This window comes from Bidens hawaiensis, unplaced genomic scaffold (genome assembly GCF_021521415.1).
Source record: "Bidens hawaiensis isolate Kalapana, Puna unplaced genomic scaffold, B.hawaiensis_p1.1 tig00003307_1, whole genome shotgun sequence".
NCBI lineage: Eukaryota > Viridiplantae > Streptophyta > Magnoliopsida > Asterales > Asteraceae > Bidens > Bidens hawaiensis.
The window spans coordinates 1,927,524-1,942,457 of record NW_027491184.1 but is presented as its reverse complement, the minus strand read 5'-3'; the positions used below and the strand labels follow the sequence as shown (position 1 = coordinate 1,942,457).

At 32.7% G+C, this 14,934-nt stretch overlaps 1 long non-coding RNA gene across 1 annotated transcript; it reads right to left on the bottom strand.

Moving 5' to 3' along the window:
• Positions 1 to 8,535: 8,535 nt before the first annotated feature.
• Positions 8,536 to 9,574, bottom strand: LOC143623122 (uncharacterized). The gene is made up of 3 exons (XR_013151842.1): positions 9,164 to 9,574; positions 9,048 to 9,110; positions 8,536 to 8,686 (listed from the first exon to the last, which is right to left on the bottom strand). It is a non-coding gene; the product is annotated as an uncharacterized LOC143623122 (long non-coding RNA).
• Positions 9,575 to 14,934: the final 5,360 nt, after the last annotated feature.

The window sequence follows — 14,934 nt, the reverse complement described above, 5'->3', positions numbered from 1 at the left end:
TAGAAAGCAAGATCCTTTCGATTTGAAGCCAAAAACACAAGGTAGTTCGGTTTTTATATGTTGTATGTGTTTTGGACAGATTGTGGTACGTTTAGAGTTAGGCTACGAAATTTCACAAAGATGATCTACACATGAAAATATGAGATCTGTGAAAATTTGGTAATTTTTGGACAAAGGATGAATATTTGGTCAATTTAATGCTCGGTTTTGGCTAAAAATGGAGAAAAATACTTAAATATCATGATAAATTCTGGAAATTTCCAGATAAGCTTTTTATAACATGTAAAAGTCACACACAAAATTTTAGGTCAGTTGGAGAAGTCTAAGTAGGCTTTTCGGTTAAACGAGGTCTAGGGTTTTCTAGCTCGGTTTTAGTGAAAATGGCATGTAAAAAGAGATTTTGGTTTTGGAAGAATTACAGGGGACTATGGGGATGGCAGGGGTCATCCAGGAAAAATTTGGGATTTTTCTAAGGTCGTTTGGTATTTACGACATATTTAGTGTTTAAATGGTGTTTAAAAATAGATAAATAAATTTTAAATATAAAACTTAATTCTGGAAATATTTTTATAAAATTCCCTACTGTCAAAAAGTGATTTGTGCAAAATTTCAAGATTCGAGATTAAACGGATAATTATTTGTGCTAAAAAGAAAATAAAAACAAACTTTTAAAGTTTAAAACGCGTAAACCGGTAAAGTTTGCCTAAACGAGCTTACTAGTGTATAAAAACCCTAAAAATGAACTATTTTCATATAACTGAGTTAAACAGGTAAAAATAAATCATCCGAAAATAATTCGGATGATTTGAGTAATTTTATCCGATTTAACAGTTTTCCGGTGCACTAAAGACGGAAACGGGTCCCGCGGCCAATCAGTCAACAACAATTTTCGGGTAGTGTGTGACCAAACTCATTTTTAAAACGTAAAAACGGATAACCGTGCTAGGCACGCAAAACGGGGAAAACGAACTAATAGTAGTTTTAACTATTGAACTCTAAATGATATCACAATCTGAGTCCGGAGAAGTGTTTCTGGGTTAACATTGCCCCCGGAACGGGTACAGTACTGGGTTAACAGTGTCCCCAGATGTACCGGTTAACATGGTTAAAGTTATATTAATAGTGATTGTATAATAACGAACTTAGGGATCGTATTACAGATCCGGATTAGTAGCTGCGTACTGTGTCACCTACTTGCTTGCGAAAGGTGAGTTTCACGAGCCCCTTTTTCTGAATTGTTTTTAAATATTTTCCCGGGGCGGAAAGCATGTTACTATTAAAATGTTTAACTACATACTGAACGCATGGATTTGCGTGAATTTATATATATTTTATTGTACGGGAATCGTACGGAAATGTACTAAGATGGTAATTGTCTGAGTTGCTAACATTGTAAGGCCCCGTAACACGAGTGATTAGCTAAAAGCCCGTAGAGTGTGAATAGTACTATTGGTCTGACAACCCCAACTGGTCCGGCATGGATTTGCTTATGTTTCCCAGCCAGTTGCACATGTCTATTTTGTTGTTATTTATTTTGCTATGTAATGTTAGGCATAGCGGTTTGGGGCAGGTTCGTGGGCGGAGTATGCCACGGGGTTGTATGTGGATAGTCAGAGGTTTCACTTGTGGGCTCAGCATAATTACATCGCTAATATATTATCATTATAATGATTTGTCACTGTTTATTCAAATTAGTGAAACTCACCAACTATTCGTAGTTGACCCGTTTTCTTTACATGCTTTCTTGGTACACCCAAACTGGAATAATTGCTACATGCTTGATGATGCGTGCTTTTTGTGGAAGCTTAATGATCTTTTTGTATTAAATATGTTAATGTACTGTTGGTAAAACTTATGTGTTAACGCCTAGACGGTAACTAAACTCGGAACAATGTAATATGGTGTAAATTAATGTAGTGGTGTTTTCTTTATAAGCAATGCTGTTGATATCAGACGTGTCTGTTGCATCCCGTTTACGTTTCCGCTGCGGTTATGGGGTGTTACAGTATGAAGGCCGATTGCAAGGGGGGTTAGAGGCTGCCGTCGGGTTTGGGAGATAAAGAGAGAAGAGAGTTTAGAGTTTTATAATATTATTAATAATAATGTTATATCTAGGTCCCTCCACTTCCAAATGTTACTTTTCTAGCTTAATTAACTAGTTCTAGCACATTGAGTTAACGTTTATAACAATGTTATCGCATAACACATAAGTCTAACACATAATTATCACATAATTATTGTTTTGACGTTTTTCGTTTATTCACCAATTGTTTGCGTCAACTCGTTTGCGTTTCAGTGCAATTCCCGAAAGACTACACATGTAGTAAGTGTTAAGCGTCATTTAAACCCTAGTTTAAATGTAATGGGGTGTGCGTTATAGATTCAATGATCTTAAGTTTGAATTGACGGAGTTTAGTTAACGGAGTTAACCTGAAATTGACGATTGTCACAATTAAGGCCCAAAACCAAAACCGTAACTTTTTTGCTTCTTCTTTTACAAAAAAAATATATCCTAATACATTTTTCTCTAGTAAAAGAAACACAACTAATCTACTTATTAATACAAACCAATATGAATGAATAAATAGATTACAACCCCAAATAAAATAATATTACAACCAAATTGAATATTGAATAAATCACAACACAAACACACATCCAAACACAAGGTCATGGCTAGGTTATGAACATCCAAATGCACATCCAAATACGCAAGTATTACATCTCTAAACGGTTTCCCTGGTGAACCTCAAACTTTCGGCCAAGGATAAGAAAACCGAAAGTTTCGGGTTTTGTCCAAACAAAACAACCAATCATCCAAATGACTTAATTCTTCAAGATTATCACATGCATGTAAATTATAACTTTGAAGAACTAAGGGGTAACCAAAAGCCCCAAAAATTTTGGCCATATGGTGAACCACACCATAAAACCAGAAAATTTATAGATCTATTGATGCATGTATCCGTATAAGCGGCTCTCGATGCCATTGTTGGGTTTTAACAAGATTTTCAAAGTCATATAAACCCATTTATATGAAAAACGCAGCGGATAATAAAGTTTTAAATCTTGTTAGTTTGATAAATATAAAACCGATTTTATATAGATAATTAACCCAATGCCCGGATCCATATACAAAATACATGCAATCAAAACAACCATAGGGTGTTTAGCATTCTACCTTCAAGTTCGAAAATGAAAGGGATGAATGAGATGAATGGCTAGCTTCCAATGGAGGAAACCTCAAGCTTGTATACCCAACGAGCTAATCAACAAACACCTTGGTTGCTAGGGTCCTTACACTTGATGCAAGAACAAAACCCTTTTTGATCTTCTTCTTCTTCTCGGCTCTAATGGAGAAAAAGAGAGAGTTGTGTGTGTAAGAGAATGAGATTCAATTGTGTTGGTCAAAAACCATCCACCAACCCACTATATTGCATGTCCTTGGAAGAAACAAAAGGAGGAGAGAGAAGAGGGAGGAATTTTCCCACCCAAATTTCAAATCCCCTTTTATTACTTACCATTTATTTTCTTATAATGTTTATTTTATAAAACATAACATAAGTAACATGCAATATGTTACTTAACCAATTTAAATAACATCTCTCAAAATATAAATTATCCATATAATTTATTTAATACACAAGTGCAAATATTTAGAAAACCATTTTCCAAATATTATAAGTGTTGATATTTATTGACTAGATCATATCTAATAATAAATATCGTGGTGTTTGTCTAGCTTGTTATTGGGTATGACCCGACTTGGATCAATACGTGCTAGCCACATCAACTCTAATATGTGTCTTGGGCAGATCGATTCCTACAATCTCCCACTTGCACAAGATACATAGAAGATTGATGCAAGTAGCAAATACCGCCTAACGACGGTTTACTACCCCTAATACGTATGACGAAATGTCATTCAATAACATCATCCCCTTCAAGTCCCACACTTGAAAATGATTTAGGTGAAACTAAGGAGGGGTATTATAGTTAACTCAGATAGGAACATGAGACAAGTGAGTTTCTAGCTCCATTTCATTGATATGTTTTCGGGATTGTATGCATACTCGATGTGTTTAATTAATACACTTACTTTAAGTGGTAAGTGTATGATATGTGAATGTTTGATGAATTATATAGAAAAGGTTAAAAGTCTGTATGAAAGCATATATAAATATATATATATATATATATATATATATATATATATGGTTGTATGATTGTATGGAAAGAAGGGCACCATACCCTAATAATATCCGAGGATGAAGGAAACTGGACCCTAATAATATCCGACGATAAATGGCACCAGACCCTAATAATATCTGATGTATGTAGAGAGAAATGATCTTTAAATCGTAGAGATAGTTATGTATGTATTAGTAAGATAAAGCAAGAAAGAAGAAAAATACAAAATATGAAAGTTTGAAAGAATGAAAGTATAAAAGTAGGAATACATGTATGAAAGGAAGGTAAATAGGTCAAGTATATGATATGTATATTTGGATGTGTATATGAAAGTACGTGTATGTAACGCATGTTGATTGATTAACTAGAACTCACTCAATGTATCTGACTTTTAGTATGTATGCATGTAAATGGGCTAAGGCAATTAGCTTGAGGGGAGACACATGTCATTGGACTGAAGAGGCTAACATCTTGAGAAGAATGTTATGATGTTCTAATATGGATTTTAATATTATGTTTTAAGACAAGAGTGTAATTGTTATGAAAAGATTTGAATGATTATGTAATATATGGTTGAAGTTTAATGTTTCCGCAAAAGTTTTAATTCACTCTGATATTTAAAACTGTGTTTTCCAACGATAATGTAGGGCACCAAGCTCGGGCCCTTCCATATAAAATAAAAATATTTATTCATCCGTCGGAAATGCCGGGAATATATATTTCGATATACATATTCCATTTACGTAAAAACCTAATACAATCATACTGGTGTACACCAAATATAAAGAAACTTTTCATAAATTTGAATTGATGAAAGGGAAGGTTCTATAAGTTCATCACCTATAATAGATAATGAGATAAAGTTATAACAAATTTATAAACTATAAATTATTCAAACAGATATAATATTTATCTTATTTCGTTGTGTTTCATATAATAACTACATTGTTTGTCCCCTCATCAAAATCCGCTTTATAATGGATAATGAAATAAAGTTATAACAAATTTGCTTTAATTTCATCACCTATAATAGATAATGAGATAAAGTGATAACAAATTCATAAAAAATAAAGTAATCAAAAAAATATAATATTTATCTGTTTTGGTAGTGTTTCATATGATAACTACATTGCTTGTCCCCTCATCAAAATTTATCTGTTGAAAAAGAATAAGAGTTTCTATATCAACTAAACATAATTTAAAAAAACATGTATAGTACATGTAGCTTATAGAAACTTGTAGAGATGTTTCATCATAATTTACAACCTGTATATTTTTATAAGAATTATATTTGTAAATAAACAAAGTATATAGTAATCTAGTATGCATACCTTAAACTCTTTGGATATAACTCTTAGCATCAAACCATTTCATTGAAACTAATTAGTCTTTACATAAACAAATATAACTCATTAGGTTTTAAAGGAGTCAAACTAAATAATTTAAAAATATATATTTAACTTAAAAATATTCGTATACCTTAATTAATGATATCAATCTCATACACCCTGGGCCAAAAGATCAAATAGAAATATTTAATTAGGCGTACATGCATTTAAACAAAGTTAATTTAGAACATATTTGAAACATGATCATTAAGACATTAATCTTGCATCATCATTATTACTTTTCTTATAATTCAAAAAACATTCAAAAAAAACTTACCGTTTAGGATTTGAAGAAACAATGCTTGCAGATGGGAAGTAAGCGAGAAGAAGAATGTGATTGCAAAAATGAATTCAAAATGCTTTTGGTGAAAATGAAAACATGATATCGGGGAATTAATAATGTCCTTGTGAAGAGATTACAACACGGACACTAAATTTAACCGATGTATATGGTACAAATTATAAACCACGGTTTCTAAACCGGTTTAATGATTAAAAATATTTATAAAATAATAAATAGCGGTTTCCTAATTACGGATGCATACGTAATTTTGAAAGTCCACGCATGGCATAGCAAGCTCGGTTATGTGTCACAAAATAGACCTAAAATGATTTGGAAAACGAATATAATTCAATACGATAAGGGCATTGTAGATACGCTGCTGGTACATCTTATACATAAGTGTCCTTGTCACATTTCACATTTGTAGTGTTTTTGGACCATTCAAAGTTCTATGCTATTTAATTATGAAATGCTTATTAACATTTTGTTGTTTACTAAAATGCATATGGTAGTTTGTTTCTTTTTATTAATTTCATTATTAATTTCAGGACGAAATTTCTAAAATTGTGAGTCCTATGACATACGTCAATTTTTAAACTAAACACGTTTAAAAATTTTAATGTAATTTGAATCTTAAGTTATTAATAAAAATGGTGAATTTACTGAGTTTTTTTTTTACTTTTTTAATATTGTTTTATTATTTATGATTTATGCTATTTATATTACAAACCTTATCTCGATTCTTATTTTTATGTTAGAAACTTGATCTCTCTCCCATGATATAACAGTTGGAGCCGGAGTACCCATATGTGGGAAACTTTGACCGAATGAACAAGGTTACAATTCTTGTAATTAATTGTGACACAAGATATTTTCAAGTTAACAAAAACTCCAAATGTCAAACATTCATTTATGCATTTCACTTTATTAGGATTAGTTAAGTGTGTCGGTTATTACACTAACACTCACGTTACGCTAATTCAGGGAATTATTGAAACACAAGCGTTTGTCCGAACGCGTTGGTGATTAATGTCGAACCTGGACAAGCAACTTCGATGATGTAAACGTATATGTGCTACTTGATTTTATATTTGCATAACTTGACAATAGTTTAAAAAAACAAAAATTAAAAAGACTTAAGCGCGTCGCCAAGGGCAACCCCTCATCGCTTCATGATGCGCGAGAATTGTACAAACTGTAATTTTTAGATTATAACATATTATCAAACCCTAGACACCCCATAACCCTACAGCCATTTTCAAACAAATGCACACACACCATGGATGATTTCAAGGATTTTTTTGGGGATTGGAAGGGCTAGAGATCATGTCTTTCATCTAGGATTCATGGCACGTAAGTGTTTAACGTTTATGTGCCGTTTATTTTTGTTTATCTCTTGTTTTACTTTTGATGTAAACCCTAGAGGTCTAATGTTTTGGTGATATTGTTGATACATTATCTGTATGATATTTGTTAACCGTATAAATCGAGTTCGAAACCCTATCATGGTTCAAAACATTATCATCAACCCATTGCCGAATATACCCGCAAACATTTTGATGCAAAATATTCCACTCTTCAACAGTTTTATCTTCAGGTTTATCGGTACTAAAAACAGGCAAATAATAGTCCTTCATATAAAAAAGGTCTTCCATCTTGCCTTCCAAACATGATAATTAGAACCATTCAAATTCACCATCTTACATGTATTAGCTTCCATCATTTAAACAAGTCTTAACCCAAGAACAAGAGCTGAAGCTATGATACCACTCTGTTGGGAAAAACGACCACCTAGCCATGAACGGTAAACAAAAATGCGGAATTAATCTTTGTTTGGCTAAACTTTTTCCCGACCCGAATGAACCAATGAGGATGCAAACAAATAGGGTAATTTAAAAGTAAATATGACACAGTAATTTTAGCGTGGAAAACCTCTCAAGGCGAGAGTAAAAACCACGGGACTACTAGAGCCGCTCAAATCCACTATCACCAATAATGAGCAATACAGAGTCTTCTCTAGATAAAACTATAGGCATGCACAAATCATCATATACTTGGTACAAACAATCTTCAAGTATATGAAATAAAACAAAGAATAAGAGGTAACACCAACGAGAAATACCCGATCTCTAAAACGTCCCTTATCTCTTCACAAAACACAAAAAGAATGGAGCACACCAAAAAAAACCTTCTCTTGACTCTTAACGGCAGAAGAGAAAAGGAAAAACCCCAAAAATATGTTTTACGCTTTCTTTCGTAATCTGTATGTGAATGGCTGAGAAGAATTAATCACCACAAACAAAAATAACTCTTTATATGTTTCTTTTCTTGTCCAAGACGTCAGAGGCCATATTTGGGCCCAAAGCCAATCCACCAACACTACTAGAAAATGGCCTTTAATGACGAACATTGTATGTCATTAAAGGTGTAGATGACACGTATATCCGTGTCAAGGAAGGCTCTGTCAAGAAAAGTTCATGACACGTATTTATTTGTCATTTTTTTATGACACACTTATGACACGTATTTACGTGTCATCTTTTTAGGGTAAAAAAATATATTATTTATAGAATTATTAATTTCCCTATCTCATAACACAAAAATATATATATACAGAAAAATAATGCATTTCATACAATATTTAATAAAATACTAATATTTCAAACAACATTCAAAGTTAACTCATATCAATACATAATTTTAACAACAAACAAACGGTGCCACAAAAGTACATCAATCTTCACTAATTTTCTTCAATCCCGGTATTCTTCACTTTCATACTTCTTTTGTAATATGTTCATTTGCCAGAATAAGAAATGCATACCTGAAAGCAATGAACTCCATTGAAAAAACTAAGATAAGAATCTAAAGACAGTGACAAAAGAATTTAACAATCATTTGCTCAATAATAAAGAACTAAATATGCAGTTGTCAGCCCTGGCTGGGTACACATTAAACTTAAGTCAGCTTACACCTCCTTACCAGGATACATGAGTTGACTCACGAGCCTAAACAAATCTACTATCTATATAATATATCACATAAACATTTATACATAAACGTTGTTATACATAGAACTATGATAAAAGTAAATAAATATTCATATTATGTAATATATAAAAAATAAGAACTAAGGTATTGGAGCAACAGAACTAACTTATAATATATGGCTCTCTTATTTTTACCTTTAACGCTAATCGTTTTAAATTGTCCCACTCAAAATCTCTCTTGCAGTATGCAGAGCGAACCTTAGTAACATACATTTTATTAGCAGAAGAATAAACTAAATAAATATACTTACCTCCAATATTCTCAAAGCTATGAAGGTGAAGCATCATGTGAATCCAACAAATCATAAGATAAGACAAATAACAAATAGTTAAAAACTCTCAAGTAAATACAACAATATGATAATAACATTTTCTCTAAGAAATAAGACTTGACTTACACTTTATGCACTGTAGTGATTAGGAATGGACTATACTGATTTTTAAATTTGGAAGATTTGACCGGTTTATAGTTAAACGGGTTGATTTGCGTTATACTTAGCCTGTTAACGGGCCAAATGGGTGGTAAAGTTTAAAAATTTAGATGGAAACTGTAATTGTGAAATAGGGAAGTTATTGAATACCTAGGGTTTTATGGTTTGGTGATTCGAGCATTAACTCTGCACAAAATTTATCACCATTATTCAAAGAGTGTGTTTTCAGAAACTCCATCAAATCCTTATAGGCCTCAATATTGTAGTTCTGTTCTGTCAAAACTATATGTCAAACCAGATGTTGCATATCTCTTGGATAGTTAAACTTTCATTTAACTTTTTTTCAATTAAAAAAATTATCATGTTTGTAAAACATTCAAACAGTTTTTTACCGCTAAAAATGAATAAATGGATACTTGTTTGACCACAATAAGTCAACTAATTCTAGGAGGAAGAGAACACACCTCAAGCTGTGCAGTGACAACCCGGACTGCAACATAGGTAAAGAAATTATGAAGATTTTGTGTTGCTTTGGATTATGGTGATGCTTCTCCAAATCCTATCAAAAGTCAACACTCAAGAGTCAAAACAACCATATTTTTAAAACAAAAAGGTTAACTTCTCTACCTATCAAAATTCGATAGTTGAGTCTAGTCAAGCAGAACCAAATTTCGGTTCACTCAAGGCTGTGCCTGGAGCTTTAAAACGCCCGGTTACATTGAATTGATAATGATACGCAGATGCTAAAAGCTATTGTATCGCAACTAAAGCATACACAAACCAAAATTTAAAACCATTCTTACCATGAACTTGTGGATCAAATCGGAAGAACCTGCAACATTAATAATAATAATAATAATAATAATAATAATAATAATAATAATAATTCACCAAGTAGATGCTTCAATATGTGCCAAACAGATAAGTAGCAATTAGTCTAATACAATAACTGAGATATGCAGGTGCTAGAGACAGATTTGGAATCAAAGAAATCTAAATCTTAATTGTCAAATGTTCATCTATTTGTTTAAAATTCTGCCAGTTTCAAGTTGATGAAGATACTAAACACAATAATTAAATTATCTTTATATTTTGTTTCTAGCCTCCACTAGTCCACTGTCTAGCCACCCCCCCCCCCCCCCCAATGGGTTATCCAAAAGGATTGCATAATCCAAACTAGGTAAAAAAAACTAACATAATGAATTAATCAGGTAAATATAAACAAAAATTTTGAACTCGTCTCCAGAAAAGCCCTAATGCTAATTGTCTAACCAACTGTTACAGAAAATTAATCAGACAAGTCAACAAATATGATAAACTTCATCAAAATAAGCATATACATTCACTTTCATAATCTTTCAATTCATGTAATTGATAATCGAACATAGAAAACCATAGGCGACGATTCAAACCTTGATTGTTCAATATAGAGGTCATGTTCAATGTAGTAGTTGAGATGGACAAGAACTCCATTGAAAATTGTTAACCTGCTTGAAAATCACATTGAAAATTGAGAGTCACCCTAGGGTTTTGAGCGATGTTCAAAGCAAAGTAATTGAACTATTTGTAGAGATGAACGGTAAGAAGTACCATATTAACGAAGTAAAAACCCTGATTTTGCACAGATTGACGGTTAACCTAGGTTTTTGAGCGATGAAGACGATATTTTGCAAACACGATTCGAATTTGGACAGAGAGGACTTCGATTTCGAGTGCTAATCGTGAAGAAGCTGCAGAACTTTTGGGAATTTAACAAAGACTAGTGTGGTTAGATCTTCGATTAGGGTTTGTGAGAGAGAAGAGATGGATCGATAAGATAAAGGGAAAAGGGAAGACATAGGTGCAACGTGACATTCGTCAATTTCGGGTCTCGTTTGTATTCGTTTTTTATTCGTTTATCATGTAAACCGACCCATTTTATAAACCAAAGCTTATGATATAATCAAAATGATGGAGTTTATGTAACAATATTGTTTTACACTTGTTGGGTCTTGAAAACATCCTTTTTGGTCCTTAAAACTCCCTAAATATGACTTAAACCAAACTTTGGGGACTATTATTGTTATTTATCAAAAACTTGTTTGACCATTTCAACCATCACATGCATTTTACCCTATTTGTATGAACCATACTCTTACCATTATAAAAGCAAAGCTCCACACACCATTTTGGTTGTTCATCTTCTCCAAAATCTCTCTCAAATCCAAGTATTCATCTTCAACATTTTGCTATTTTGACTACTTAAGGTCAAACTAAAAGCTAACCTTGTTCTAACTAATCCTTATTGCTTGAATACGGTGGTACAACATGTATATAATACACACCCCTTGTTAGCTTTGGTAGTTGCTTCTCCGAATCCGGTTGGTTAAGCTTCGGACTTCGTAAGGCAAGACTTCATGTAAGACTTTCGTGGTCCTTGATATATATACACTTATATAACTTGTTGCACATATTAATCTTGTTTAAATTATGCTCTTTTTAATTTGTTTGTCATATTTATGAAGTTCCATGATGGGGGTTTGTAGAGACTAACCTCGGTTTAACCGTATGTTGTCCAAACCATGAACCGAACTTGTTTACTAGTTTTTGTAAAATAATTGTTTTAAACATGTTTTATGGTAGATTTAAGTTTCAAAATTATTTTTTTTTTACAAGTTGTTTAACATTTAGACATGTGGAACCCATCAAGGAACATATTATGAGATGGAACCCGAACCAAACCGAATTTTCGTTTAAAAGACTTATTTGTTAACTTTTTGGTTGCAAAACTTAAGTATTTTCATTTGTACATTATTATACAAGCTCTTGGTTATTTGGGCATATGGAAACCATTAAGGAACGTATTGTGAGATGGAAACCGAACCAATCCGACTTTTACTCGCATAAGACACACAAGTGTGTTTTTAACTATCAAGACTTATATATTTCTTTAAAAATAGTTTACAAACTGATTTTAATTATTTTCTTAAGTACTTGGAAATGTTGGATCCAACTTGATCTCATAACATAGTTTGGACCGACAAAACCGAACACTCGCTTAACGTACGTTGTTAGTTCTAAAACAATAGATCTACATACTTGGTTAAGTCTTATAAAGTTTTATTGAGTTATCTCATAACATTCATTATTTTGGAAATTTGACTTTGGATTTGACCAATTATCAAGACCCGAACCAACAACCCGAACACTCGTTAAAGACCCATTTTAGTATCTCTGTCCCAAAGGAACTTGCATTTAGCAATTTCTCACCTTATTACTTAACACATGTTAAGTAAATATTAAGGTTAGATACTTTAACCCGGTTTCGAGCAAACTTACATTTTTAAAGGGTTATTATTATAAATTCTTAAATAGTTACATTATAAACCTTGAACTTTAATTGTTTACTTTTTGTAACAATTATTTTATTTAAAGATCTTCAAGAAAACCTTTCTAAATCCAAGACCTTCTTTTATTTAGGCTTCATACGTTAACTCGTCGTTCTGGCAAATCTTCAATTACCAACTTTTCAAGTTTATTACTTGAACGTGAGTACATTCATCCCCCGTTTTCCATCTTTTGTTTTGGGGGTGACATTTCATACTTATTCAAATTAAATGCTTTATATTTGAGTCATAAACCAAAAATGTTATTATATACTTTACTTAAATAAATGCTCGATTTGGTGTTCTATGCTTACATGATTATATGCTTATGTGTTTACCGCTTTTGGAGAGTTGAATCATAAATCCGTGAACTATATGGTATTCTCTTATAGCACGGTGCCGTTAATGTATTCATATTAACGACCTCATGAAATCCGAATCTATTTGGTATTCTCTTATAGACGGTGCCGCTAATGTATTCTTATTAGCAACCTCATATTATCCAAATTATTGATTTTTATTTGTTGTTTCGTATACAAGATTGTGGCTTTTCTATTATATACATATATGCTCAAAAAAAACTTTGAATTACTCACCAACCTTTGTGTTGACAAACTTTATTTTATGAAATGTTACAGGTTTGTATCTAGTTTAATTTTGGAGTTCGGTGAAGAAAACATCACAATTACCGTTAGGATATTAGCAAAAATGAATAATATTTGATTTGCTATATGTTGTTGTATTTGACTTATGAATATTGTTATGTGACATTTTCGATGTTGTGAAATGAAATGAGTTTGTTAAATATTGTCGCTTTAAATAGTGTCATGCGCTTATGGGCAATCGTTACACCTTGGCATGTTCCGCCGCCTTTGGTCGGGGTGTGACATATTGGTATGTGACATTTTCGATGTTCCGCCTTTAGGATAGGTGGTTAGACGCAACGACCTAGTATTGTTATGCATAGGGTCCTATACGTGTGCTTATACGTGTTTACTCTATAATTGATTGTTCATATCGCATGTTATTTATTTATAAACTTGTTTAAATTTCACCAATATCCTAAATGTTTACATACACACACTTTCATAGTATTTCCAAGGTATCCTTACCTTAAAACACAAAAAAGTAGATTTTTATTGTGTTTTATGGATTACAAGATTAACTTGGATCCCGTTGTGTCAAATCCCTTAATGGTTGCGTTTATATCGGGTTTGTAGCCATCATAGAAAACGAGACATTATAAAATGACCATTTGACAAAAAGATTCCAAGGATCAAAGGTGATTTACTTACCTAGGATGGTTGAGTTATAGTGCTCGTTTCTAAGCCACAAATCATGTTATATATGCCAATTCTTTAAGTAGTCGAATGCGAGCGTTCTGTTCGCCATCCTAATTTTCGGTGTTAAAACAATAGAACTACGGTGGTTCGTGGACTAGTGTTTTGACATGACGTTGTATCTCGATTTATTGTGTTATTGTTGTTATTTGAGTCTAAAACATGAAAAACGCGGTGGTTCGTGCACATGTTTAGACTCCAACATGGTGTTTTATAAACTTTTTAGCGTTGGAATATCAAGTCATGGTGGTTCATGCACGATTTTCCGACTCTATAAACCTTAAAATCTCAAATTTTCAAGCTTTAACCATCTCAAAATCTTTTACGTTTGTTTTCGGTTTTGTTATTTAAAAACAAAGTTTTATATTTTGTCTAACACTAGCATCTTCTCCATACTAACTCTAGGATTCACAATAAAAAAATGATATCTTATTTTATTTTTACATCCTCATATTCATTTCTTTTACCCAAAACTTATCCCATTTTCTTTATAAATTTTAGCATTCCTCCGCTAAGACGCCAACCGCGCAAGAACTCCAACCGACGTATAGCCGCTGTGATTCCCGTACTTATAATCTAAATCCAAACTACCCAACCCGCACCCGTTGTTGCACGCTCCAATTGAACCCAAACCCGCATCTTACCTGCTTAAGCAATTTACTAGTGCTAACCCGTCCGAGTTCTTTGGAACCAACTATGAAACTACCTTGTTGCAATGGTTTGAATAGATTGAAAGTGTGTTTCGGCATAGCGAATGCCCCGAAGCGAAAAAGACAAACTTCGCTTCAAGCATGTTTAGAAAAACCGCTCTAACATGGTGAGGTAGTGTCATGCACCTTCAAGGGTCCGAGGTGGCTATGGCTCTTCCATAGTTCGACCTCAAAGA